Consider the following 26,680-nt stretch of genomic DNA (forward strand, 5'->3'; position numbering starts at 1 on the left):
CTAGAAGGATTAAAATCCTATGTTAATGTGACCCATTCATTACTCATCTATGGAGTAATTAAAGTACATTTATCCTATCTTTAAAAGAATTTAAAGCCTTCTCAGGACTCAGTTCCATGTCAGCTCCGTGGCAACAGAGGTTCTCCAGGAGGTCGTGTCTCTTCTGAATCAGCATCCAATAGAGGTGAGGAAGAAGTCCCAGACTTGGACACTGAAGACTACAATAGATTAGAGATTCTGTTGAGAGAAATTAAGACCTACGTTCACAGAGAATAATCCCATATTCATGGAGCAGAAGGCTTCATTCTACTAAGATGACTATAGTCCACGAATAGATCAAAGGATTCAAAGAATGCTTACCCAAATCCCAGGTGGTGTTTTGCTGGACTTCGCAATCAATCTAAAATTCACGTGGAAAATCCAGGGGCTCAGAATACATGACTGAATCTTGAAAAAGAAGAACAAATTTCGAGGAATGGAAAATCAGATGGAACCCATGGTTAATACAAAAGCACTTTAATCTGAAGATACCTGAGATTCTATAGATGTAGAAGAAAACCTGTCATGGAAGCCAGTTCTCTCCTCCCCCTTTGCCCTATTAAGTTAGTTTGATAAAAAAGCCTTTAACTTTCACCATTTAACATGGTAGTTACTTTTCTGGTTGGCTCCTGCGTGTGTATAAATAACCCGTTTCTCTCGTTCATCTCCTCTTTACTTCTGTGGGCTCTTTGGGAGGGACTCTGGATGATGGGGACCTGCTCTTTTCTCACCTTCTTTAGTGACATCTTTTGTCCATGGTGAAGTGCTTAAAAAAAAAGGTTCATTGGTTTTGGGTCAGATTTGGAACATGTATACCTTTGGAGACCCCCTGGAGGAACAAGGGGGTTCAATACTGCTGGGAGAATTTACTTGTCCAAATGTCTAACAAGACAAATTTGCAAGGTTTGTTTTTTTTTTTTTTTAAAGATTCTTACCCTAAAACAAATACCCTATCTAAACCTCTTGGATGATCAAATAGAAATAAAAAAGGAGAATCATGTCTGGCCTAAGAACTCTTCCTTAACAAAACGGAAGGACAGAATCAGATTCAGAACAAAAATTAAAATCCATTTATACCATCAACCCTCCCACTCCTTTGTACACTGTCCTCATGTAATCTGCCAGATAGCGCCCTGGAGAAGGTCCTTTCCCCGGAACTCGTGCTCATTTTCAGAGCTCGGCTAAGTGGGAGGTTGGTCCCGAGGGCCTGAGAGGGGCTATTTGTGAAATCTTCTCTGCTGAGACCCACCAGACTGAAGGGAATAGTGTGCTCTGAGGGAGAGAGAGCACACAGAGCCTTTGTGTAGGCATCTCTGAGATCATCCCAAAGGCACACAGCTCTAACTCTGGACACGGGAATTTTTGATTGGCATCTTAGTTGGAAATCTCCTCCTGGATAGAAAGAAGCGGATTCAAGATGTTGCAATTGGATGGGCAGGTCAGCCTCTCGAATTTGTCGGTGAGGAGGACATGGAATTCTCTGCAGAAGTAGGAACACCCATCCCTGCTCTGCTGACTTCATCTACAGAGAAACAGAGTCACGGCTCTTGGGGGAAGTCAACACCCACCAGCTCTTCTTACCGACGTCAACGTCCCCACTTTATTCTTCTGTCAGGTCTCTGCACAAAAACTGTGGCTCAGCCCCAAATATCACATACCCATCACACTGAAACACTCTGTGTCTGTGTCCAACTCAAGCATTAAAGCCTGTGACCGTTACTGTCAAATCGTGTCCCCTTTCAGCCCGTCTCCCGTTATCATCCCAGCCCAACCTCGGTGTCTCTCTCCAGGTCAGCAGCACTCATCCCACTGGCTTCCCATCAGGTTACCTTGCCCTGCTTCCATTGCTTATTCCCCATATGTTACCCAGAACGGTCTTATTAAAGTATGAATCAGATCAAGTTTTTCCGCTTTACAAAATACTCTCGTGATTTTCCATTGTATTCAGAAGGATATCCGGAGTCCCTACCAAGGCCCTGTGTGATCCGGTCCCTCACCCGTCTCTGCAGCCTCAGTTCTCACCGTTCTGCTCCAGCCCATCTTCACCGCCCAGATGGTCCCCACTGGGACAGCTGTGTTTTTAACTCCAAGTCTCGTACTTACACTTCTCCCGGCCTGGGAGGCTTTCCTTGTCTGTTACCTATGTGGCTTATTCTTTTGCTTCATTCAGGACTTTGTTCAAATTATTTTACCCTCAGAGAGGACTTATCTGACCACATTATTTAAAATAGAATGCACATATGTCCTATTCAATCATTTTCTCTCCTAATATGCTTTATGTTTCTTTGTGGCAATTGTTAGTACCTGGCAGTACATCATATATTTATTTGCCTACTGGTTTATTGTCTGTCTTTCTTACTAGGCTTATATTCATGGAACCACAAATAACTGTTTTAACCAGTAACTTTCAAGCCGCCTTTAAATGAATTATTTTATAAGATGAGAATTTCAGAGGCTTCCACGGGTTGCTTAGGGGAAAAAAGAGCAAGGATTCAGGTTGAACTAGGTTATTAAGGACCTGAGAGTTGGTTATTTATTTTATACATAGTAGTGTGTATCTTTTAATCCCAAACTCCTAATCTAGCAAAAGACCGAGCTGATTACTATTTTTAAAAGACTTTTTTTCTTTTTAAACTTGGGTTGTTTGAGATCTCTTTTCTTCTTTGTTCTTTTTCTTTTTTTAAAAGAATTTTTCTTGTTATTTTTTTACATTGAGGTACTGTAAATTGAACCCCGCACGTACTCTAGCCCTTGAACTATGCCATCCCCTCCAAAGACAATTATTTTTATACATTGACAATACCATATTGAATTAAGATTTTTTGTTCCATTTTCCTTCATAGAGTTTATAACTGAGGGAGAGAGTCAGAGGAAGCCCTGGGCCATCCCTTCCTTCTCAGCGGGTCACTACACAGCAGAAGAGCTTGGCTGTCTTCAGGCCCAGCTCACCTTTCTGCTCTGAGGGCCGACTTAGGCCACTTCTCTATAAAGAGGCGTGTTAGAAGCAGCAGAAAGCCAACTAGCGAGCAACAATGACAAAACTGACCCACCTGCAGTTGGACATCATCTGCTCTGAAACAAACCTCTAAAATCTCTTCTTCCTATTAGTGGATGGTTTTCAGAAATATTCCCAAGGAACTGAATCTCACTTCATTTTTCTGGATTTCTTGGACCTTCTCTGACTTTAACTGCAGGCTTGATTTTCTGCAGAACGTCTGCAGGGAAGCCAGGCAGAACACGTGAACAGACCCTACAGGCACGGCTGAGGCCTCCGGTCAAAGCATCCTTGTTGTGCAGAGCCTACGTTCATGGGACCATATTTATGACTCCTGTAATTAGTTCTCATCCAAGTGTCCCACCAACAATGTTTCTAGGTAGAATGTGGCCTGACGCAGATGAGTAGTGGGGATGTGTGATGCAGATGGAAGACAGACTGGAAGGAGAGATGGGAAATGTTTCTTCAGGCTTCAGTTTGGAAGATTTCTGATTTTCATATAGACATTAAACTGGGTCAGGCTGAAGCGCCGTTTGCTCTAAGATGGGGTGATGTACACGTATCCCTACAACTTCTAAAAAATATGTTGGAGCTGGACGTGACAGCCTAGGGGTCAGACAGCTTAGAGTGACACCTCCGTTCCAGGATGCCTATGATCTCGGGCTCACAAAGAGGAAAAGAATACACATATTTTGCCTGTGCAGTTCTATGTGAAATTATTTTGACCCTTGCCGGATGGTGTAAGATCAGAGATCATGTAGTCTTTCTTACATCGCAAAGACGACAATTCTTGATGAGTCAGCAGACTGTTTCCAATGGCCCGGGGTCTGTGCCAGACATTAGCTGTCTAGACAAATACCACCCAGCCCCCATCCCTCAAGGAGATCACAGTGTGTCATGGAAGAGACAAATTTAAATAGGTTTTCAAAACAATGCGGTAAGAGTCACTTGGCATCATGTATACTGTATGTTCAGAGGGGCTTTTGCACTGCCAGGGGCAGGATTCTAGAAGGTAGGGAAGGTGTCAGAGGGGAAACGCTTTCTGCACTGACATCTGAAGGATTCCAGCAAATCTGTAGACCAGGAGAGTGCGTGGTGGGGACGGGATTCTCGGCAGCTTGCAGGTCTCGTGCAGACGCCTGGTCGTGTCTAAGAGCACTTTGCACTTAGGGAAGGAAGGTCAGTGAGGCTACAGGCTGTGAGGAACTAACGGAAGCTGAGGCTGAAAAAAAGCAGCAACTAGGTGATGAGAAGATGTGACGTTAAATCAGGGAGCGTGGACTTCCTCACATAGACAGTGGGGAATTCTTTGGGGTTTTAAGGAGGAGAGTGACACAGATTAGTCATTAAAAGTGAGCAAAGTGGATTGTTCACTCTAAAGAACAGACTGGGGGGACTAGCAAGGGGTGTGAATTAATGCAGTGGGGAGCGAGGAGCAGGGACTTAGTTGGGGGACATTAAGGAATAGAATTGTAGTACTGACGGGGGTGAAGGAGTGAAAAAGTAAAGGAAAAATCCCAGATGTACGGCTCGGAAATCAGATGGGATAGTGATGCCATTGTTTGAAGAAGTAAATCTAGTTCTGAGCGAGTGTAAATCCAAACATACAGAGCTTGAGATTTTTATGGGCTAATCAAATGGGAATGTCTACTTGTCAATTATTAGTATATTTCTGGGACTGAACTGAGATGTTCATGCTGGAAAAGATTTGACAGTTAATCAGTGGACTGAGAGCAGTTGAAGCCACGGGAATAAATGCCACCCACTGACAGTTTACCAAAGAAAAGGGAAGGAGGGCACTTCTGGTTCAGAAAATATGGCAGATCAGAAACTTGAAGACCCACTCACTAAAGACACATAAAAACATAGGACACAATGCCGCCAATCTTTTCTTGTTCTTTTACAGGCACCTTTATTGTGGTATGATTCCTGTACAGTAAAATACACATATTTCACCTGTAGTATTTGATGAATTTGATAAATGTCTACACCCAGAAAACCATCACCACAATCAAGATAGCTAACATTTCCATCACTCCCCAAGAGGGGCACTTTTCGAATTCCCATATTTATCCCTTCCCATCCCCTTCTCTCCCTGATAACCGAAAGTTTGTTTCTCTAACTCTGTGGGTCTGTTTCTCTTTTGTAGCTAAGTTCATTTGTGTCATTTTTAGATTCCAGATTTTAGTGATATAATATGGCATTTTTCTCTTTTTCTGGCTTACTTCACTTAGAATGACTATCTCTATGTCCATCCATGTGGCTGCAAATGACATTATTTGTTTTTTTCATGGCTGCATAGTATTCCATTGTATCCTACGACTTCTTTATCCAGTCAGCTGCTGATGGACATTTGGGTTATTGCCATGTCCTGGCTATTATAAATAGTGCTGCTGTGAGCATTGAGGTGCATGTGACTTTTTGAATTAGAGTTTTCTTCTGACATATGCCTGGGAGTGGGAAGGCTGGATCATGAGGTAAGTCCATTTTCAGTTTTTAAAGGAACCTCCACACTGTCTTCTCTAGTGACAGTGCAGCCCATTTTGTGAAAGCAGAGCCATGCTTAGAAAGAAACGGGTATTTCTAGGGGCCAGACATGAAGTGCAGTGAGGGTGGCCTGTTCAAGAACCTGAGGGCAGTCTGCCAGGGCTGGAGGAGAGTGACAAGGGAAGTGTGGTACAAGTAGGATTCAGACCACGTGGGGACTTGACAGGCTGTGATAAGGAGCCTAGACTTCCAGTCATCCCTTGGTAACCATGGGGCACTGTTTCCAGGACTCCCCCCGACATCAACATTCATGGATGCTGACATCTCTTGTATAAAATGACATAGGGCTTGCATGGAAATCATGTACATCCTCCCATGTACTTTTTTTTATATATATTCAAACTTTTTTTTTATTGAGTTATAGTCATTTTACAATGTTGTTTCAAATTCCAGCATACAGCACAAGTTTTCAGTTATACATGAATATACACATATATTTGTTGTCACTTTCTCTTTCGCTGTGTCCTCCTGTGTACTTTAAATTATCTCTAGATTACACATGGTATCTAATACAACATGAATGCTATGTAAGTAGTTGCCAGTTTATGGCAAATTCAAGTGTTGCTTTTTGAAACTTTCTGTTTTTTACCCGAATATTTTCAATCCACAGTTAGTTGAATCTGCTGGATAGGGAACCCCTTGATATGGAGAACCCGCAAGCTCCTTCTTCCCACCTCCTAAATTTCCACTGCAAGCACTGAAGTGGTCCAAACATAGAAGAGCGCCATCTACCTGATGGAAATCCTGAGGAATTCCTTCAGCTTAAGTAGCGCAGGAGAGAAGGCTTAGGGCCACTAGTGGGAAAGGAGGGCCTGAATAGAGAGGAAAGATGAAGGACCGCAGTGGAAGCCATCTTGTACCCTTACTAGAGCTAGCTGATAGCAGTGAGGGATGCCGAGGAACTGGGGACACGTCGCGTGGGGGGCGACCTGGCCGCCAAATGCAGGGTTCGCATAGCTGGGACCCAGTTTGCAAGATCAAAATAACAAGGGCTGAGAGGGGCTGCCTCAGCCCCGGGATCCTGACAACAGCCACAGCGCCGTGACCCCAGCTAATGCGGCTCCCCTAGTAAGCCAGAAAAAGGAAACTATGAGCTAGGATATTGCAGATTCCACCACAGCCACAGGGATAACTAGATCTCTAACGTGACAAAATGTAACCACCAAAAATAGGAATCTTTCCTTTTCTCTTCCTTTGGACCTTTGGACAGGGAGCCACACATCTCTGATGGGAACCACCTTTAATCCGATAGAGAGCTCACTTTTTCAGGAATAAGCATGGGGAAAAAGAGTGGGGTGATGGTTTAAAGTGGAAGTCAAAGCGGAAGCCCATCTGAGAAATGGTAAAAACATTCTTCTCAATGAATTCGAGATATGGCAAAAAGAAGGAGGAAAGTTAAGGAAATCTCTATTAATATCCATTCACCATACAAGACTAGACAGCCATAAAAAGACAGCACCTTAAATTAAGAATTTTTTTTTTTTTTTTGCTAATGAAAAACTATGCCTTATTTTAATACAAGGCTTGGGCCATCAACAACACGCTGAGAGTTGTTGATCAGGAGAACATAAATCTGCATATAGATATGTAAGTGTTACAAGTCCACCGCTAGAAAAAAATTAGTCAATCATGTGTCCAGTTGATTGGGAAATCCCGATAAGTAAATAACTGAAAAGTGGGAAAGACATAGGATTAAATAGTGGTAGTGAGCAATGAAATCCAAGGTGTTTATACCTATATTTTCTTTGTTAATGTAACAAACTTAAAGCAACAGTCTAAAAAATAGTAACTGGAGCACACACACACAAACACACACACAATTTGGAACAGCAGATAGGTAAAATATGCTAAATTTATCATTATTGAGGAACAGGATCTAATAGATTATTTCACTTTTGAGACTCTTATAGGAATACTGGTTCAATTACATATAAAGTAATGAACTTAGAGATCATTTATAAAAATTTAGAGAATTTTCATTAAGAGGCAATATAGCTTCCAAATCACTGAAGAGAAAATTAACAATAAAAAAATTAATCAATCCATTTAATATGGAGTAACAGAGACTGTATTTACCATCCTAAAATAAACCACAAAATGGATAAAATATATGAAGCAATGATTTTTAAGACATGTGAAAACGATCATCCACTAGGACCTTATCCTGCCACCTCCAAACCAAGACTGCTAGGCCTCCCACTGCCATCACCAAGGATGTCCACCTGGAGGCGACATTGCCTCCCTCTGCTCCTACTGCAGAGCCAGTCCTGAGCAGCACTTTTCCTGGTTTTGGCAGGCAGCTCCCAGAAGTGCTTTCGTGGGCCTTGGTACCTTTTAGCCACCAGCAAAGGGATCAAGGATGAGCAGTGAGCCTCATTCCTCATCCAAGACCTAGGAAACTATCTGACTTCTTAGCAGCCCTTCACCCTTGTCTGCTGTCTGGTACTCTCCGCCCGGCTTCCCGAGTCCCCGGCTTGGGCAGCCTGCACGCTGGCCCCGGCCCATCAGTGTCTGTTCCCCTGCCAAGAGGCCACGTGTGATCGTGAGCAGGGCTCCAGGCCTCTGGAGCAGCGCGGCTTGGACTGCGTCCTGGTCCTGGGCTCGCGAGCTCCATGCCCTTTGTTGAGTCAGTTAGCATCTCTAAGCTACAGTTTTCCCATCAGTAAAATGAAGACATAATCAATATGGAAAAAAAATCAGAATATGAGGGGGACTAAATTTCTGGTGATTGAAGATTATTTTAAATTTGAATTATACAGCAAAGGACATCATACAATTTTTACTTCTTCATAATTCTAAAGGACAGCTTCTACTGTTAAAACTAATGCATGCACGTACACACAAACACACGTGCAGACACACTGACTCTGCTCCACATACATCCCCATGTGCACACACACATGGAGTCATGTACCACACACACACACATACCATACACACAACCACACACGTCCTCAGGCGCACACACACACATAACAAACAGAACCACATACATCCCCAGGCGTGCGCACACGCAAACACACACACAGTCATGTACCACACACGTCCCCAGGTGTGCGCATGCATACACACACGTCTTACACACTTTGGCGTTATTCTAAATCAATTTACAATTGAGGGTCAGTGTCCATTGTTTTATCCACTTAGAAGATCCTGACTTTGGAGCATGAAGCAGGAGCCCCTCCTCTCTGGAGATAGTCTTTACCACTTACAGTCCCAGTAGAGCCAACATAACTGCTCTGGAACTTTGGAAGTGCAGGGCTAGAGCATACCTGGGAGCTCACATCCTATACATGTAAACATGTTAAGTGCAGTAGGTTCTAAACTCCTGCCTTTACAAATATACATTCATTATAAGGGGGAAATCCAGGATCAAATTTAGAATTCCCAGACTCAAGCGAGTCCCGCAAAGAAAGTGAGGGTGTGGGGATAGCTGATTCCCAGTCTCTGATCACTAGCCTGACCATTTTCTTCCCAATGTTGGGTCCATCCTTTGCCACAAGGGGCCTTGGATGTGCACAGGGGGACACTCAGACCTCACATCCGGGCTTTGTCCATACCCTCCATGCAAACAGCTGCCCGTTGGCCTCTCTGTGAGTCCTGGGAATCTGAACTCTGGGGAGAGCCGGTGCAGGCACTACAAGTGGGTCAGGGGCTGTTGAGGCAGTGCATTTGGGGTCCTGGGTTTCTACAGCACGGGATGGAGACAATGACCATGTCCCCTTGGCCCTGCTGACTCCACCCCATGGAGGGCGTGGCCAGAGGAAGTGTCAGGGCCAGAGGGACCCTCTGTATTTCAGGACCCAGGGCAGCAGGCCCCCTTGCTGGGGTCTAAGGGCAGAAACCCTACGGAGAGTTCTGAGGAGGCTGTAAGGTAACTTCATTCCCATTATTTAAAAAAAAAAAAAAAAAGCTTACCACAGGCGTGGGTGGAAAGGATTTTGTTAGAACAAGGGAAGGCACTTGCCAAGGTCTGGCCATAGAGGGCTGGTGGGTTTGCCAGGTTCATGAGGAACCAAGAGGCCGTTAGTCTCCACAGGGTCTAAACACCTCCTGAATTCCTTCGGGTGAGACACGGAACCCTCTTTAAGTTGTTAAAATCTTCATGGTGAGCCATTCAACTCTCTCCTCATTCTTGATACAAAAGCACGATAAACACAGGCCAGAAACTCACCAGCCTGTTGGTTGGTTCACTATCTGTCTGGCCCCCCCTCTTGTAGGAGCCTTTATCACATCACTAGGGCTGATCCGGCTCAGGATTATAGCTGATTTTCCGCAGGTGGCATCACTTGCTGGTGATACGAAGGAGGTATGTTAGCCACCTCCAAAACACTGAGTTTCCTCCTGGGAGGAACCTGCGGGGCCCCAGTCCAGCCTCTGAACCACGATGCTACTTAGTGCCACTCCCGTCTTGCTGCCCTGGCCTCTAGCTCTGGCCAGAACCTCGCTGGATTGTCAATAAATGTCACCCATACACCACCTCTAAGCTTGGCATCCAGATGTGACTATGTTTCTTATTTTATTTCCATAAATGGATTGTTTGATCTTTGTGTAATCGTGGTGGCAGGAAGGCCAGTACCGCCCCTTTGAGGCCTCCCCAAGCGGCCTCTGTCTATAACTGTCCAAGTACCCCAGGGGATCGGGTCTGAAGCCTGGCACTCAGACACGATGACTGCTGGAGGGACAGGAATCCACTTCTGCTGTGGCTTCTGCTGAGGCTCGATGTGGCCATAAAAAGGGAGCCCACAAGCCCTGACATCACTTGACTCGCTGCAGGGATGCTCCCACACTGCCCAGTTCCCCCCAGAGACCAAGGGCTTTCTGCTTGTTCCTGAAGGCCCCACACCCGTGGGGGCACTGGGTCCAGTGGAGGGTCCAGCCTGGTTCCCCGCCAGCCCTTAGGGCCATGGTGGGGCCTGGAACATCAACTACCCTCCCCTTAGGGGCCCGTTTGTCCTTTCCAGCCAACAGACCTAGGTCATAAGCACTTTAACTCACCTGAGGGTGTTTTCCTCACTTCAGGGGCAGTGAGGACGGGGCTTCTTCACACTCCAAGTGCCCCAGGTCTGGATGCAGACAGTCTGGCTCTCCCCCCAGTCCTGCAGTTCCCGGCCACACCTGCTGCTGGTCACAGTCTGTGCTGTGTTCTCTTCCAGGACGAGAGGTGCACTCTGCCCCCCTCCCCGCCCCCACCAGCGGTGGCAGAGGCGGCGGACAGGCAGGTGAGTTGGGATCTGAGACCGCGCCCGCATATCAGTGCCCCAGAGGCCGCTGGAGACTAGAGAGACCACGGGGTGGAAGGCAGCATGGGATGAGAGGAGGAGGAAGGTTCAGGATAAGGAGATGAAAGGGGTAATGGACAGCACTGTGAGGACCTCGACCATGAAAGGGAAGAGAAAAGACAGTGACAGCTGGAGTGGTGTCAGTGTTAAAAGCTGCGGGCATTTTCATTTAATTTTATTAATTACCATTACATATAGTGACATAATTTTATTTGATTGAAGATTATGTGCCATGTGATATAACAGGATATAGTATGTTATTATTTATTAAATAATACATAATAGTAGATATACTAGCATATTATGTTCTGTTTATTTATTATCAGATAGTATATAATACATATGTAGGTATTTTTATACATAATATATAATTCATGCATCTATATAATATATAACACATATCAATGTAGGATTATGATTAATATATTTTATAACAAGATTACATAACAATAATGATGTAATATTACCCATTGTATGTCTTGGTTCATGACACATTCTCACCTTAGGTGCCTGTCAGAGGTATTTATGTATTAAAATTAATATTATAAGAAACAGTTGTGAACCTTTCACCCAGCATCAGAACAGGAGTATTGACAGTCACATACTGTGTCCTATCCTGCTCTTGGCCTCTTCTCACAGGAAGTAACCAGCATCCTGAATCCTGGCTTACCCTTCTCTTGTGTTACTTTCACACACACAACATTTAAGATCAGTTAAAACAAGTGAACTGCAGGTACATGCAATGAAGTGGATGCATCATACACTATATGTTAAATTGAAAAAGTAAGCCCTAGAAGGTAGCCGATAGTGTGCTATGCTTTTAATGTGTATATATATGTCAACTAAACTCACTAAACTAAGAACAACTACAGCTAGAGTCCAGTGGGAGAGGGACAGAGAAAAGGTGAGGTGAGCAGATTTGCTGCAGGTGAGCGAGTTCCTTTCCAGTGACATGCTATTCTCTCTGAAGCAGGAGGGAAGGCCATCTGATGGGAGTCGGGGAAGAGACAGAGGGAAGGTTAGAGGTGTGCAGAGAGCAGAGAATGTTGACACCACTGAGTGATGTGGGGAAATGTGCTCACAAGAGAAATCCTGGAGGATTGCCTGGCAGTGGCAACACGGTGGGCATTGATTTGCAGTCTTAGAAACCTGTGCTGGGAGAGCCTGCTGCCTGCAGGCTCAGAACAAGTAGAGCTGGGTGAACCGAGATGGAAGTCATCCTGGTGAGGAGCTGAAAAGGTCAAGGCTCAAGGGGGTTTTGTCTGTCATAAAGAGAGTGCTGACTGTGGATGCAGAGCTGGAAGGTGGGGAAGTGGAAGTAAGAGGAACGTGGACAGGCAGGAAAGCAGAGGAGTCAGCACATGATGCCCCAGTGAGGGTGAATGAGGGCCAGGGAGGCTGGTGGAGAAGCAGCTGGACGGCTAGAGGTGGGCACTTAAAGGAGAGAGGCTGGACCGGGGTTGGAGACCCGCCAGGGTATGAGCCCGGGGGTAGGGTGAATGGGGGGTGGCTGGCTCAGGCTGACGGAGAAGAAGACCCTACAATGACCACACTGGGTGGTGAAGGAAGAATGAACTTTGACGTCTTGATGGTAGGAGGCGAGGCAATACAGAGCTGGTGGTCCAGGTGCTCCTGACTGAGGCAGATGAGCAGGGAGGCCAGGGTGGCAGGCACTGCTAGGAAAGGATCTGGGTTTTCCAGGTGCTCCCACGAGAGTGGGAGCAATCATCTGAAGGGGGAAAGTGAGCACAAGGAGGCCAACCCAGGCTCCTGATCAAACGTGGGGGTGTGAGGGGGCAAAGCGTCAACTCCAGAGATGGTGGCCCAGGAAGCAGGGACCACGGGTGAAGTGAGGGGACACTCAGAGAAGAGAGGGAGAAGAGTCTTCTGGGTGTAGGGGGAAGAGAGGCCCCAGGACAAAGAAGCACAGAGGCACAGTGATGAGGATGGACTGGCTCTATGGTGACACTGCAGGGATGGCTGGAACTTTGTCCTGAGAGCTTAGGTTGGGGGGCTACTGGCCTTATGAGGACTCCCCTCTCACCAGCCTGGACAGACGCTCCCGCTCCTGAGAGCTGTGTGGCCACCACTGTTCTCAGAGTGGCTCTACCTCCATCTTCTATCAGACTTTCCTGCCCAGCCCCCGACCGCCAGTGAGGGAGCCTGGGCCTCGCAGCTGTTTGCCGTGGAGGGACACAGGCTCCTTGGAGAAGCAGGCTGATCTTACTTTTCTCCGTAACCCAGGGCCTAGCAAAGCGCCAGCCTATGGGTGGGCCATTCAGAGGCTTGGATACTTACTAAATTAACTCAAAGCAGTAGAATAGCAGGGCTGGAGGAAGTGACAACTGAGCTCACAGAGTTCACTGCCCACACCCCCATTCTACAGATGAGGAAACAGAGACCAAGCGGTGAAGCAGCCTTGGCCAAGGACACGCCGCTCCTTAATGGTGGCCTGTGTCAGGCATGCCAAGTGATGAGCTGCAGTGAAGGGGCTGAAAGGGGGCTCTGGGGCCAGAGAGCTTGGGTTCAAGTCCCAGCTCTGCCATTTACTAGCTGTGTGATTAATGACTGTCCTTCCTTTAAAGTGCCACCTCATTGGGTTGTCGTGAACACAGCGTTCCTGGAACAGCAGGACAGAGTTCTTTAAGGGTTTGCTGTTGCTTTGGTTACTATTATTATCACCAAGTGAACCCTGAAATGAAGAACAAAGACAGCAAGTATTTTTACTTTAGAGGATTTTAAAATCCGATGATGAATGTTTGATTTCATCTATTCAAGTTTGCATCTGACCCTTATTAACAGCTACACAATGGGTGACCTTTGAGGCAATGTTGCTTCATGTCTTTAATTCTCACTAACGACACAGGCTACTCAACAGGAAGCAGTTATTTTCAAGGACGAGGGACAAAAATTAGCAATATCTCGGTACCTCTCGGTTCCCAGTGAGTTGGTTGTGACCTGTCAACCCAACTTTGGGGAAGTGCCCGCTCCTCCTGGGCTCGCTGCGCTGCCCCGCGGCCCCCAGGGGGCGCTGTACGCCCACACGAACCCAGTCTCTTGGTTCATATCTTTGCTTCAGATCCCTCAAGGTCTGCCCATGTCCCAGGGCCCCATCTGCCCCACCAGCCTCGCCTGCTGGACTCTAGGACACCATCCTGTGTCTCAACCATCCTCTCCTCCTATGCCCGCCCCACTACTCTTCACTTTGTCCTTCAAGTGTGGGCTCCTGTGGCTCTCCACCAAGCAGGGGTCTCCCCGTCCTCCACCTTGTGTAACTGCATTGTCCTGCACGGTGCCTAGCAAACCCGTGTGGAGGCAGTAAGAATATAGAACAACAGGTACTCAGAGGGGCTGCCTTTCCCACTGCAGGGGCCCTGGAGAGCTTTCTCCCAGCTGGTTATTCACAGGTGCTGAAGCTGTGGAATCTCAATCTCACCAATTTAAACGGTATCATCACTAATTATAAAAGCAATCTTTTTTTCAGTAGCAAAAGCAGAAAAGACTTTGTGCTCCACACCACCAACTTTCTTCCTCTGCCTTCAGAGGTGATTCTCACTCTCTGGGCAAGGGTAGAAAGCAACACACAGAATATTACTTTTCAATGTTTTTTTCCCACTCTGAAGATTGCTTTCCCAGAACCAATGAAGGCAAGGATGTTTTGGCTTCCCTGGACTGAGGAATCAGAGGCGCGGGGGGAGGGGGGTGGGGAGATAATTCAGCATTATTGAACAAAACATAGATATTAAAAGGTTCTACTCTAAACAGAAAGGAAGCAGGATGCTATAGAAATGGGAAAACCATAGTTGGAAATGCAATAACGAGTTACAAGAGAATAAACATGAAGATGTAAAAAAGAAAAAGTACATCAAAATACAAAAAGGTGGGAATGGGAGATAGTAGCAAGAAAAGATAGATTTTTTTCTCTTTCTTTTCTTTTTCTCATTATTCTTAGGATGTATTGGAGCCTGCGTGATTATCAGTCTAAAGGAAATAGATATAGTAACGGGTTGATATACTTGAAAAATAAGGTAACCCCAAATCGAAAGCATAAAATAGAGTCGCAAAAAACAAAACCCAAAAAGAAACAAACTCAAAATGGCTTAAAGACTTAAACATTAGACAAGACGCTATAAACCTTTCAGAAGAAAACATTGGCAAAACATCATTTGACATACATCTCAGCAAGTTTTCCTAGGGCAATCCACCCAAGCAAGAGAAATAAAAGCCAAAATAAACAAATGGGACCTAATTACACCTATCAGCTTTTTCACAGCAATAGAAACCGTAAACAAAACAAAAAGACAACCTATGGAATGGGAGAAAATATTTGCAAAAGATGAGACTGAACATGGCTTAACTTCTAGACTATATAAATAGTTCATAAAACTTAATAAAAAAATAAACATCCCAGTCCAAAAATGGACAGAACAACTAAACAAGCAATTCTCCAATGAAGATATACAAATGGCCAATAGGCATATAAAAAAAGCTTAATATAGCTAATTATCATAGAAATGCAAATCAAAACTATAATGTTATCATCTCACACTAGTCAGAATTGCCACCATTGAAAAATCCACAAACCATAAATGCTGGAGAGGCTGTGGAGAAAAGGGAACTCTCCTACATTTTTGGTGGGAATGTAGTTTGGTGCAGCCACTGTGGAAAACAGTATGGAGATTCCTCAAAAGACTAAAAAAAGACTTATCATTTGATCCAGCAATCCCACTCCTGGGTATATATCCAGAGGGAACCTTAATTCCAAAATATACCTGCACCCCAATGATCACAGCAGCATTGTTTACAATGGCCAAGACATAGAAGCAACCTAAAGGCCCACTGACAGATGACTGGATAAATATGTAGTATTTAGATATAAAAGAATATTACTCAGTCATAATAAAGAAGGAAATAATGCCGTTTACATCAACATGGATGGACCTGGAGATTATCACACTAAAGTGAAATAACTCAGACAGAGGAAGACAAGTATTATATGATATTACTTATATGTGGAATTTTAAAAAATGGTACAAATGAACTTATTTACAAAACAAAAACACACTCACAGACTTAGAAAACAAACTTAGGAGTTTGGGATTAACAATTACAAACTACTATATGTAAAACAGACAAACAACAAGGATTCACTGTAGAACACAGGGGAAAATATTCAGTATCTTGCAACCTATAATGGAAAAGAACCTGAAAAAGAATAGACTATGTATATGTGCAAATGAATCTCTATGCTGTATACCTGAAACTAACAAAACAGCTGTATATCTGAAACTAACAAAACACTTTAAATCAACCACATTTCAATTAAAAAAAGATAAGCTCTAAATAGCTTTATTCAAAGAAAATCTTCAACCCTTACCTCTTACAGAAAGTAAAATGGCAAGCTTGAGCAGGACCAAATTATACTGAATGAGAGGTTACATACCTTCTCCAGCATGTGGCCCATGCTACACACACATCGTGTTTTCCTTCAGGTAAGAATGGCCCTTACTGCCCAGGGAGCGAGTCCTGCTGGGACAAGGCCTCTGTGGCAGTGGCCTCCTTGTCACCACTCCATCTCACCAGGAGGCCAGGGATTTAAGAGGGGAGGGAACACAGAGTTCATACACTTCAGATCTATTTCCTGAGAAAAACTATGGAAAGACCAAATTCACCTGCAGTGCGGGAAACATGAGCAGGGCCCCTAAGCAGACCAACAAGCCCGAAGCAAGGTGGCCCGATGTTCACATCGGAACCAGAACAACAACCGTCTGGCCCCAGTTAAACGATCACCATCTCACCTGCAATGAACTGTTCGTACTCAGTGTCAGGGATGTTTCTGTTGAGACTTGAGAGATCAAAAAAGTCAGACCAGGGAATCAGGACCTGGTGGATGGCCAGGCTCTGCCAATGGTAGAGGCGGCCCCAAGGGGGTAGCACCAGCACCGACTCCTCCATTTTCAGCAGGGTCTTCAGGAAGAAGGCGATGTGGATACAGACGCCCCTACGGAGGCTGAAGCCCTCTGGAGGGTTGACGTCACACAGAAGGTACCTGGCAGGGAGCAAAGGAGAGCGGGTCTTCAGGGCCAGGCCTCTGCACAGGAATCCGGGCTTAGATATAACAGATACAACGGGAATCCCTGCACAGTACATGGCCTAGACTCAAGACACGTTCAGCAGCTTCTGGTTTGTATAGTGGAGGCACTGCCCACCCATCTCCATGTGGCCAATTACTTCGAGTCCAGGAGCACATGCAGAAGACATCTTGGCATCTGTCTAATAACGCTAAGCACCTGACTAGTACCTGAGCACCCGTTCTCCAGGGGCTCTCAAGCTTCTTGGTCTACAGACCCCTGTACACTCTTAATTACTGAGGACTCCAAAAGGCTGCTGTTTATGTGGGTTAAATCTATCAATATTTCCTGTGTTAGAAGTTAAATTAGAACTTTAAAAAATGCTTATGAGTTCACTTAAAAATAATAACAACCTAGTACATGTTACCATTAATACTCTTAAGCAAAAAATAAGTATATTTTTCTAAACAAAAATCATTAATAAGAAGAATAGCAGTGATTTTAATTTCTGCAAATCTCTTTTGGACTGGTGAGAGCTGAATTCTATCTGCCTCTATATTCCCTGTTTTGTGGTATCACAGTCCAGGTTTTCCCTGGAAAACCCCACAGGAAACTCGGGAGTGCAAGAGTATGCAAAAGGCAGGTGACATACCGGGGTTTCTACTAAAATAGTCTTGCATCTCAGGGGCCTCAGACACACTTTGATAACTGCTGCCCTACCATAGGCGAGACCCTCCTACACAAGAGCCAGGCAAGTGTCCTGGCTTCTTTAATGAGTTACCGCAGCCACACGCCTCCCTTCTCTATGTTAATGTTTCCCACAACCTCCATTACTGCAGTTGAGGTAATCCTCAACTGGGGCCTCTAATCCCAGAAGACTGCCAACCTTGAGAGGGAGGGACCATCTACCATCCCTACACCCCACACAGTCTATTTTGAGTCAAGCCCTAGATAACTGCTAATCGGCACTGACCCTTGTGTCTTATTCCTGAGGTTGACTGAAGGAACCAACATCTGGATTTAACTGAAATTTCCCTGCAGATAAACAAGGCTGATAAACCACCCCATTCCAACATCTGATTCTGGGGCTCTTCGAAACCCGGGTAAGGCCCCGCTTCATCTAAGATGGGTCCTCCGCCTGACCTTCCTGGGGGGTTCTGGGAGGCCACGGCCACCAAGGGCGACCCAGACTCGCGGCCCCAGCCCCAGGGCCTGAGGGGGAGGAAAGCTTGAGGCTGTGCCCAAGCCCTGCCCTGCCCCTCCCCAACCCGCTCCCTGGCACCACAGCCCTCCCTGGCCACCGCCCCAACCCCGATCCCACCCCGGTTCATGTCCGCCGGCCCCGCCGACGGCGCGGACGTACGTTTACCGTATGTGGGACGCCGCCCCAGACAGGATGTCGGCCGCCGACTGACCAGGCCAGAACTAGTCGCCCGGCCGAGCAAGCCGCCAGCCCCAGCAGCAAGCACTGCCATGGTCCCGGGCAGCTGCACACTTCCGGAGCCCGCTGCCCGCCCCAGAAGCGCACACCGGCTGGCGCGGAGCGCGGCGCCTGTAGCCATGGCAACGTCACGGGACCCTCCCCTAGCGCTTGCGTCGTGCGTCCTCCCGAGTCTAGATGTGTGAGGGCAGAACTTTCGGAGCCAATGGGAGCCAGGGCGAGGCCAGGACGGGGGCTGGGGGGAGGCTTATGGGACAGCTGGGCGGGGCCGGGGCGGGCGGAGCCGCGCGGACGTCCTCACCTGCAGTTGGCGCCCGCCGGAGGCTGGGGCGGTGCTGCCACCAGTAGGCGGGGCAGCGGGGCAGCGGGGCAGCGGGGCAGCGGGGCAGCGGGGCAGCGGGGCAGCGGGGCAGCGGGGCAGCGGGGCAGCGGGGCAGCGGGGCGGGGGCACTCTCAGCTGTCAGTGTGCGGGGCTCAGCCTGGGCTCCGCTGGCCTCCACTTGCACCGGACGTGGACCCAGGCTGCCGGTGGGCAAGATAGAGGACTGAGCCCAGGCACGCATGGCTGGCCAGTTAGGGCACCTGAAGTGCAGATCCGCCAGGTCCGCTGTCGGACTTGAAATCACGCTGCTGGGCAGTTTCCAAGAAGACGGGATCTGTCCCAAGAGGGGAGGTAGGGCAGGGGTGCCAGATGCCGGGTTGGGTGCGGTCTTACAGGAGAGCCACGGTGAGAGGGTGTAGAGCAGCCCCTTGTTGGCGGGGCTAGGAATTTGGGATATGGGGTGGGGATGGTGTGTGCCATGCTCTGTGGTCTCCCCAAGAACTCTCACCCCCAAGCAAGGGACCCTGCTCCCTCCACCCTTCACTGCATCCCCTGCCTTCCCCAGCACCACTGCCCCTGCCCCCGGAGTGTCCCATGACCTCTCCCCACACCAGGCACTGTCCCTGTTACAGGTACTGAGCTCCTGGTGGTTCCAGCCTGAGGGTGGGGGCTTTATCTGACCTGTTAGGATGCCTGGAGCCTTTTTATGAAACCTCAGACCATAAAGCAGTCGTGCACAGAGGCCCCTCAAACAGGATTCCCTGCATGGCCCTCCCCACTACACACCCACAGTGCAGCTGCCACACTGGGCCAAGCCTGCCTGAGGGCCGCTGGTCCCTTTCCTCCTGTCCCTGGTCAAGAGGGCACCGCCCAAACTGCTGGGTATTTAGGGGGCCTTAGAAGAGCAGCTGGTATTTTCATGGGCAAATATTTGCTCTTTTGGGAAGATTTGAGTGCAAAGGGATGTAGGGTATGCTTTTTCTGTTGCCCTGGAACTGGTGACTAGGATGCAAACTTAAGTCAAAGCAGTTTTTAGAGAGAGCCGCAAAATATCTAACCCAAAGATCACTGTTCCCCAACAAAGGCAACACCACCTGGCGGGTAGGGTCCTGGTCCCTCTTTCTGGAAGTTGGGGTTTGCACCCTCCAGCTGGGACAGAGCCCAAAACAGCTCTGAACACGCTCCAACAGGCTTTTCCAGCACAAAGTGCCTTTATTTTGAATCTGGGTGAAGGAACCAGCTGAGAAATCTTGGTAAGCGTTCCTAGGTGTGACCATGCCCATTATGCTGGATGAAAGAGCGGCTCTACACTTGTTCACATCTCAGAAGTGAATGTGTGTTGAAGCCGTCATTCACATAGCGTGTTGGGAACACAGTTTCGTGGTGAGAAGAACTATGTAAATTACATGTCTATGATGAAGCACTCGCTCGAACTGGGTATTTCAGCGCATACTGCCTTTATTTCAAAACTGGCTTCTCAGGAGACCTGTGGTCTCCACTACAGGTCTGTCTCCAAGCCCTGGGCCAGCATGGTGACTCTGCTCCCCCTGTCTATTCTGGGAGGTCTAGGTGTCCTCCTTGGCCCTTCCACCATTGTTTCTTTTGGAAACACCCCCCAGATGAAATGGGCCTGAGAACAGGAGAGCTGGATGCCAGCAGCCACTGCCCAGTGTGTGGCTCCTGGGAGGGGCATCTCCTCTCCGTGGGCTCTGATCTCCCCTCCCCTCTCCCTCAGCCCCACCCCTCTCCTTCTGCAGTTCTTGATTGATCCCTGGATAATGGTCCATACCAGGAATGACCTGGGAGAGGTTTTATGAGTCTTTAAGGGGAAAAAAAAAAGAAATCTTTAGACAAATTACTGAAAGTAACTTCCAGCTTTCACGGGAAAGCCCTCTTTCCAATGTTTAAGGCTAATTGACAGGGTGTCAATTTGCCTCACCACTCACATCTGAGCAAGTGCTACCTCTCTCTCCAGCTCCCCACAGCATCCACCTGTGGCAACTTGGCCACAAGAAAGCAAGAAAGCTCTTTCCACATGCCAGCACCAGCGTGGCTTTGGAGGCAGTGGAGGCTGAGACAAAGGGCCCTGCCCTGAGGTTTGGGGGGCCTCCAGCCACAGCCAGAGGAGCCGGGGTTTTCAGAGTGGTCCAGCAGGGAAACCAGGCAAGGCCGCCTGGCCCAAGTCTTCCCTGCCCAGAGAGCCCCATGAACTGCTCTGGGCCCCACTCCCCATTTGGGCCCCCTGCAAAAAGGTACCACGGGATCCACACCTGAGAAGGCAGAAGGACGGCCCTTTGGCCTGGGGTCCCTGCAGGTGTGTCCTGTGAGACCTGTGGCCACATATCTTCCTTGTCTCTCCAGGTCACTGAAGGGCCTGTGCTGGTCACCTAGGTGCTCAGAGACATGGGAACAACTCTAAACTCTGAAGAATGACAGAGAGATTGCCTGGAAGCAAGGATTCCAGGGAGATGCCTTGCCCAGAACAGGGGGACTGTGTCCTGAGTAGACCCCTGGGAGGCAATGTGGGGCTGTGGGGTCCTCTTCAGAGAAGGGAGCAGGTGTGCTTTCTGGGGGTGGGGTCCTGCTTTGTCCAGTCATGTCCTTGTGTAAGACTCATTTACAAACACCTCCCAGTCCACCTAGGGGTGGCCCCAGTGGTGGGGGTAGAGGAGGAGAGTGAAAGTTGCAGACTTAGGGCCCCCTGACCCACACAGGGAACCAAGGGTCAGTGGGAACATCTTGGGAGTCTAGTGCAGGGGTGGAGTACGAGCACTAAAAACATGCCAAGTCATGCAATAAAGTGACCCGTGACCACGAGACACAGGTGACTGTACACCAAAGGAGGGAGATAGAAATTTAGACCCAGGCTCTGAGAATCTTGAGAGGGGCTGGAGAGTCCCAGGAGCCCTCTGGAACAGCTTTTCTAGGGGCACAGGCATCCAAATACACACATTTCTCATGGATGCTTTTTGGGGTGCAGAGTGAGTTACCAGGATCCTGAACTTAGTATGGAATCCCACCCCCTTGTTCATTATGGTTCCTGGCAATAAATTGCTGTCATTTGTCCCTGGACATGCACAGGGGAGCTGACTGCTGTGGGGGTCACTGCAGGACTACAATTTTCTGGTGTGGTCTCTGTGACCACAGAAACCCAGGGGGATTTCTTAACGGGAGCACCTGGAGACCATGCCTGCAAGGACTACCCTCATGGGATGGCCAAGGAGCCCGTGGTACCCAGGTCACTAGGTGACGAAGTTGTGAGGTTGCCTGGGGTACCCTGGGGGCATGTAGGTTTCTGTGGTCAGCACGTGGGCCCAGCACTGCTGGATGCTCTGCGCAAAGAGGGTCCTGCCCTCCTGATGATGGCTCCTAACACCTGCAGGGAAACTGCTCCCTGGGCTCCTGGAGGTCCATATTGAGAGTGTCCTGCCAGCCATGTGGGGTCACCTTCCCCTGATGCAGAGGCAGATCTCTCCCCCTTGAGGCCCAGGGGACACCTGGCTCAGGTCCCACCTGTGTACCCTGGACACAGAGCCCCAGAGCTCTGGCACAACCTGGGGTGTGGTCGTGTCGGGGCAGAAAAGGCCCAGGGAAGGGGCTCATTCAGGGGCAGAGGCCACTCTGAGGGATGCTGGACCTGGCAGTGATGCACTGCTTCAGAACTCCCGTGGGCTGGGTTTCCTAGCTGTGGGATGGAAGGGCCCCTCCTTCCTGCGGTGCAGTGGGGGGAACTAGATCCATCGTCAATGTCAGCCCTGAAAATGGAAGTTGCGCTACCTCCATTCCTGGAAAGAAAAATCAGGCCCCTCCAGCCCAGGTGACTCAGAAATTCATTCAGCAATGTTTGGGGTCCCCACTTTACGCTTTGAATTAGAGCTGAGCGGCTCAGGAGGCCAGATCCCTGTCCGTCGCTCCAGGAGTAGTCTTTCTGCTGGGGGACAGGATCCTCACAAACTCCTGTGTCTTTGTGGGACACTCCCCTCTGACAAGCTGGGAGGCAGGGTGCAGATGTGGGAAATCGTGTTTCCATGAGGAGAGGGCCACCAAGTGGTGGGGGCAAAGAAGAGTGTGAGAATGAGTCCCACAGCCTTTCTGGAATCAAAAAACTAGCAAATGTGAAAAAGTGCATAATTTGTTTTATTGAACAAGCTGCTTATGTACGTTTGGAGGGCCAGGTTCAAGGACTCTGCATCCCTCCAGGACAATAGCCTCAAGAGAAGAACAGACAAAGCAGGAGGAGATCTGGGCTTTCTCCCAGGAATGAGGCGGAACGGGGATTTCTGCAGATTTGCAAGGAGTCCCCGACCACTGAGCACGGGGTTACAACCCTACGTGACCCCTGTCGTGTTTGGCTTGGGCTCTGGGTCTGGCCTGATCATGTATTCTTCCAGCTGAGTTCCAGAAACTCAGAGGGTGGACTTAGAGGGGCTGCGTTTGGAACCTAGTGAGGAGGTGGAGGGTCCTTTATATTGAGTCCCTTCAGCCTAATATCTGTAGCTGAAGCCCAACACCCCCCAGGCCCCCAGGGTGGCCACGGAGGGAGAGCAAGCCTGGCAGGTGACCTAGGGGTCCCACTGCTGTGTCCCTCCCTTGTCTTCATTCCCTTTCACCACGGAAGGTGTGATTGTGTCGTGTCATGGTGGCCACCACAGTGTCCCTCCCAGCAATCTCTCTTCTCCATCAGGTGGGGTTCCCACCCCTGCTCAGCCTTCTCTCTGCATGGATGCAGAAGGACCAGACCAACATGAAGTTCTGAGCTTGAGCAGTAAGGTGGAAACAAAGAAACCAATGGAAACAAAGAAGCAAGTGATTGTGGCAAAGCTCCCCACCACAGAGAAGCTGCCCTGAGTGGAAGGGAGGGTGTGGGCATGCCCATTTGTTTCCTGTCTCCCAGTGCTCTTCACTTTCTTATTGCAGACCTGCATGGTTACAACAAAATGATCTGCAAAACTGAAAATATTTCCTCTCTCGCTATTACAGAAAAGGCTGGCCAGCCTCTGGTCCCGGTACCAGGCAAGTGATTGGAGTTCCTTTCCAGTTTGGAAACATCTGGGCAGGCCCAGGTTTGCAAAAGTCTTTAAGAGTAGTTACGGAGTTTTGCTTGTAAAATTCTTTACAGCTGTATATACTTCTGAGATGTGTTTGTGCTGTGTAATTCTGAGCCGGGATTTTCTCAAACTGTTTCTCACTTCTTATACTAGACATTCCTAAATTCCAAGGGGAATTGCATATTAAGGAAGCCATGGAATTTAGGAGAAGGATACAGATCTCATTTCCTTTTAAGCATCGATGTACCTCCATCACGGCAGTATTGGTTATGTGTTATTCATAGGGGAACTAAATAGTAACCAGATTAATAGAAAATAGGGGATTTTAGGTACACAGGTTCATCTTTTCAACATTTCTTGTAATGTTTGCAGTTTAAGATGACCATTCCTGAGAAACAGGCAGCCTCTTAGAATGAAATAGCATTTCCTCTGAATCATACTTAATTTTTATTTTGTAGAGAGCAGGAAGGATAATCACACATCACACACTTGGGGACCTCAAAGATAAAATTTAACGTTCTGGGAGCGCACTCCCCCATCTCCCCCTGCTCTTTTCACTGTCCCATTCTCCATGGAAGGCTCTTTCTTATCTTCTGCTAATGGCTCCAGTAACTCTTTCTTCCTCCTCGTCCCTCAGCTGGTAAGGTTACTTTTCTACTTTGAACAAGCCTACAAGCCAACAGAAGAGAAATTTCACAAGCAACTCCCAGCACATCCGCTCGCCTTCTGATGTCTGTGACCTCACTCTCTGTGCCCCACCTCTTATTACAAGTGACATCGAAAGCCAATTCCTCCAAAAGTCCCCGGGGCCCCTTCCCTCCCATCTTCTCTGGGTTGTCACTCCCAAAACCATCCTCTCTTTCACTACCTCATCTATTTTGTTCTCCTGCTAGTTGGCTCCCATCAGTATATAAACGTCCATCCTCTTAAAAGAAACAAACAGCACTCCTTGACCCTAATTCACCCCCACCAATTGCCACCCTGTGTCTTTGCAGAAAATATTTAAGGAGTTGTTTAAACTCACTGTCTGCATCTTCTCCTGAACCATCCCCTTTTACACCCACTCTGGCTTTTCCCCCTGATCCCTCGCTCTATGGAAACTGCCCTGTCAAGGCCATCAGTGACCCCACGTTGCTAAATATAGTGGTCACTTTTCAGTCCTCATCATGCATGGTCCCTCGGCAGCATTTGACCCAGCTCTTCCATCCCTCCTCCTCCGTGTTCCTGCTTCACTCAACCTCTAGCCCATCGCTCTGTCTGCTTTTGGTCTACTGGCTGGTCCTTTGGCAATGTCTCCTCTTTTTTCCAAACATATACTGTGGGTGTGTCCCAGAGCTGGTTCCTAGGCCTCTCCTCTCTCTGCTATTCCTTTGGTGGAAGCAACCCAGCCTTGGAAATTGGCATGCCATCAATTTCTCAATTTCTCCAAAAATCCCTGATTTGCCCTTTCCATCTGGACCTTTATCCCTGAGACTCACATTCTTTTTCTTTCATTCATCTTGGTTTCACATTCATACATATGTTCTACTATGTAATTACTTTTCCAAATTTTGAATCAGTACATATATATCATGTAAAATGCTCAAATCTGTATTATTTCCACTAAGATGTTTATTTTACCTGAGAACATTTCTGCATTTCTGTATTTATGTGAATAAAGCAGATAGTATTTGTACAAGCCTCAAAGTGAAACAGTGAGTTTGTTTCGGGCTGTTATGTAACATGAAATAATGATACATCAACATAGTCCTTTTTCATTTATTTTTATGTAACACCGAGATGAGGTTTTTGCACTGAAAACTGGTTTTATTGAAATTTTACCTATGTTACGGACAATCAGTTTATGTGAAAGCCCTCATTTCTCCCCTTTTCTGATATATTTTCCATTTGGCTATATATAACATATACCTTGGCATGAAACAAAATTCCCAAATCATTCACATAATACAATTAATACATTTAAATTATATTTTTTAAATGTTAAAAAGAAAAAGAAAACAGACTCCTCTACCTATTAGGCATTTCTATGGCAATATGTAATACACCCCTTAATCACGACATTGAAGAACTGAGCTGAAACCAGCCCCTTTCCACCTGCTCAGCTCCACCTTGTCCCATACCCTGTGGATGGAGAGGACATCCCTCCCATTTTCCAGGTCCAGATGTTGGAACCATGTCCTTTCTCTCTCTTTCTCTTACACACACAGACAGAAAATCCAGCTTGTTAGAAAATTCTGGATACTCTGTCTTCATTAACCACCTGCTCCCTGCTCCCCACCCTCCTAAGAGCCACCTTCAGCCCTTCCTGGACACCAATAGCCTCCTGTTTCCATCTTTGCTTTCCTACAATCTCTCATCCACATAGAGTCATAGGGAGCCTGTAAAAGCATACATTGAGGGGGTGGGTGTAGGGCGCATGCTTAGCATACATGAGATCCTGGGTTCAATCCCCAGCACCTTCATTAAAATAAATAAATTACCTCCCCCAGAAAAACACAAACACAAAAGCATAAGTTGGACTACATCACCCCTCCCCTCAAAACTCACTAAACGGTTCACCATTTCATTAGGAGCCAAAGTCGTCACAAAGGCCTCAGGACCCGGCGTGCTCTGCCTCTCCGCCCACACTCTCCCCCTCACTCTGGGGGCCTCTGGCTCCGGCTCTTCCTTCTTCCTCCGGATCTATTCTGCTTCAAGTTCATTACTCCGTGAGATCTGCCAGGATTGCCTTATTCCCTCCTGCCTGCCTCCCACCCCACCGCCATTACCCGAGTTTGCTCATATCACTCATTTTTTAAAATTTTTCCAAGCTCTTGCTACCCCCAACATGCTGCCTGTTTCCTCTGCTAAAACTCTGAGCCCCCAGTGATGGGGAGTCATGTCTATTTTGTTGACTGATAAAGCCCGAGAGCCTTGGGAACGGGTCTAGTTAGGA

The 26,680-nt window shown here is 47.6% G+C and overlaps 1 long non-coding RNA gene across 1 annotated transcript; it reads right to left on the reverse strand.

Moving 5' to 3' along the window:
* Nucleotides 1–120: 120 nt before the first annotated feature.
* On the reverse strand, nt 121–16,906 carry LOC135321607 (uncharacterized). The gene is made up of 3 exons (XR_010381480.1): nt 16,662–16,906; nt 361–447; nt 121–237 (listed from the first exon to the last, which is right to left on the reverse strand). It is a non-coding gene; the product is annotated as an uncharacterized LOC135321607 (long non-coding RNA).
* Nucleotides 16,907–26,680: the final 9,774 nt, after the last annotated feature.

The sequence above is a fragment of the Camelus dromedarius genome, chromosome 6, assembly GCF_036321535.1.
Source record: "Camelus dromedarius isolate mCamDro1 chromosome 6, mCamDro1.pat, whole genome shotgun sequence".
NCBI lineage: Eukaryota > Metazoa > Chordata > Mammalia > Artiodactyla > Camelidae > Camelus > Camelus dromedarius.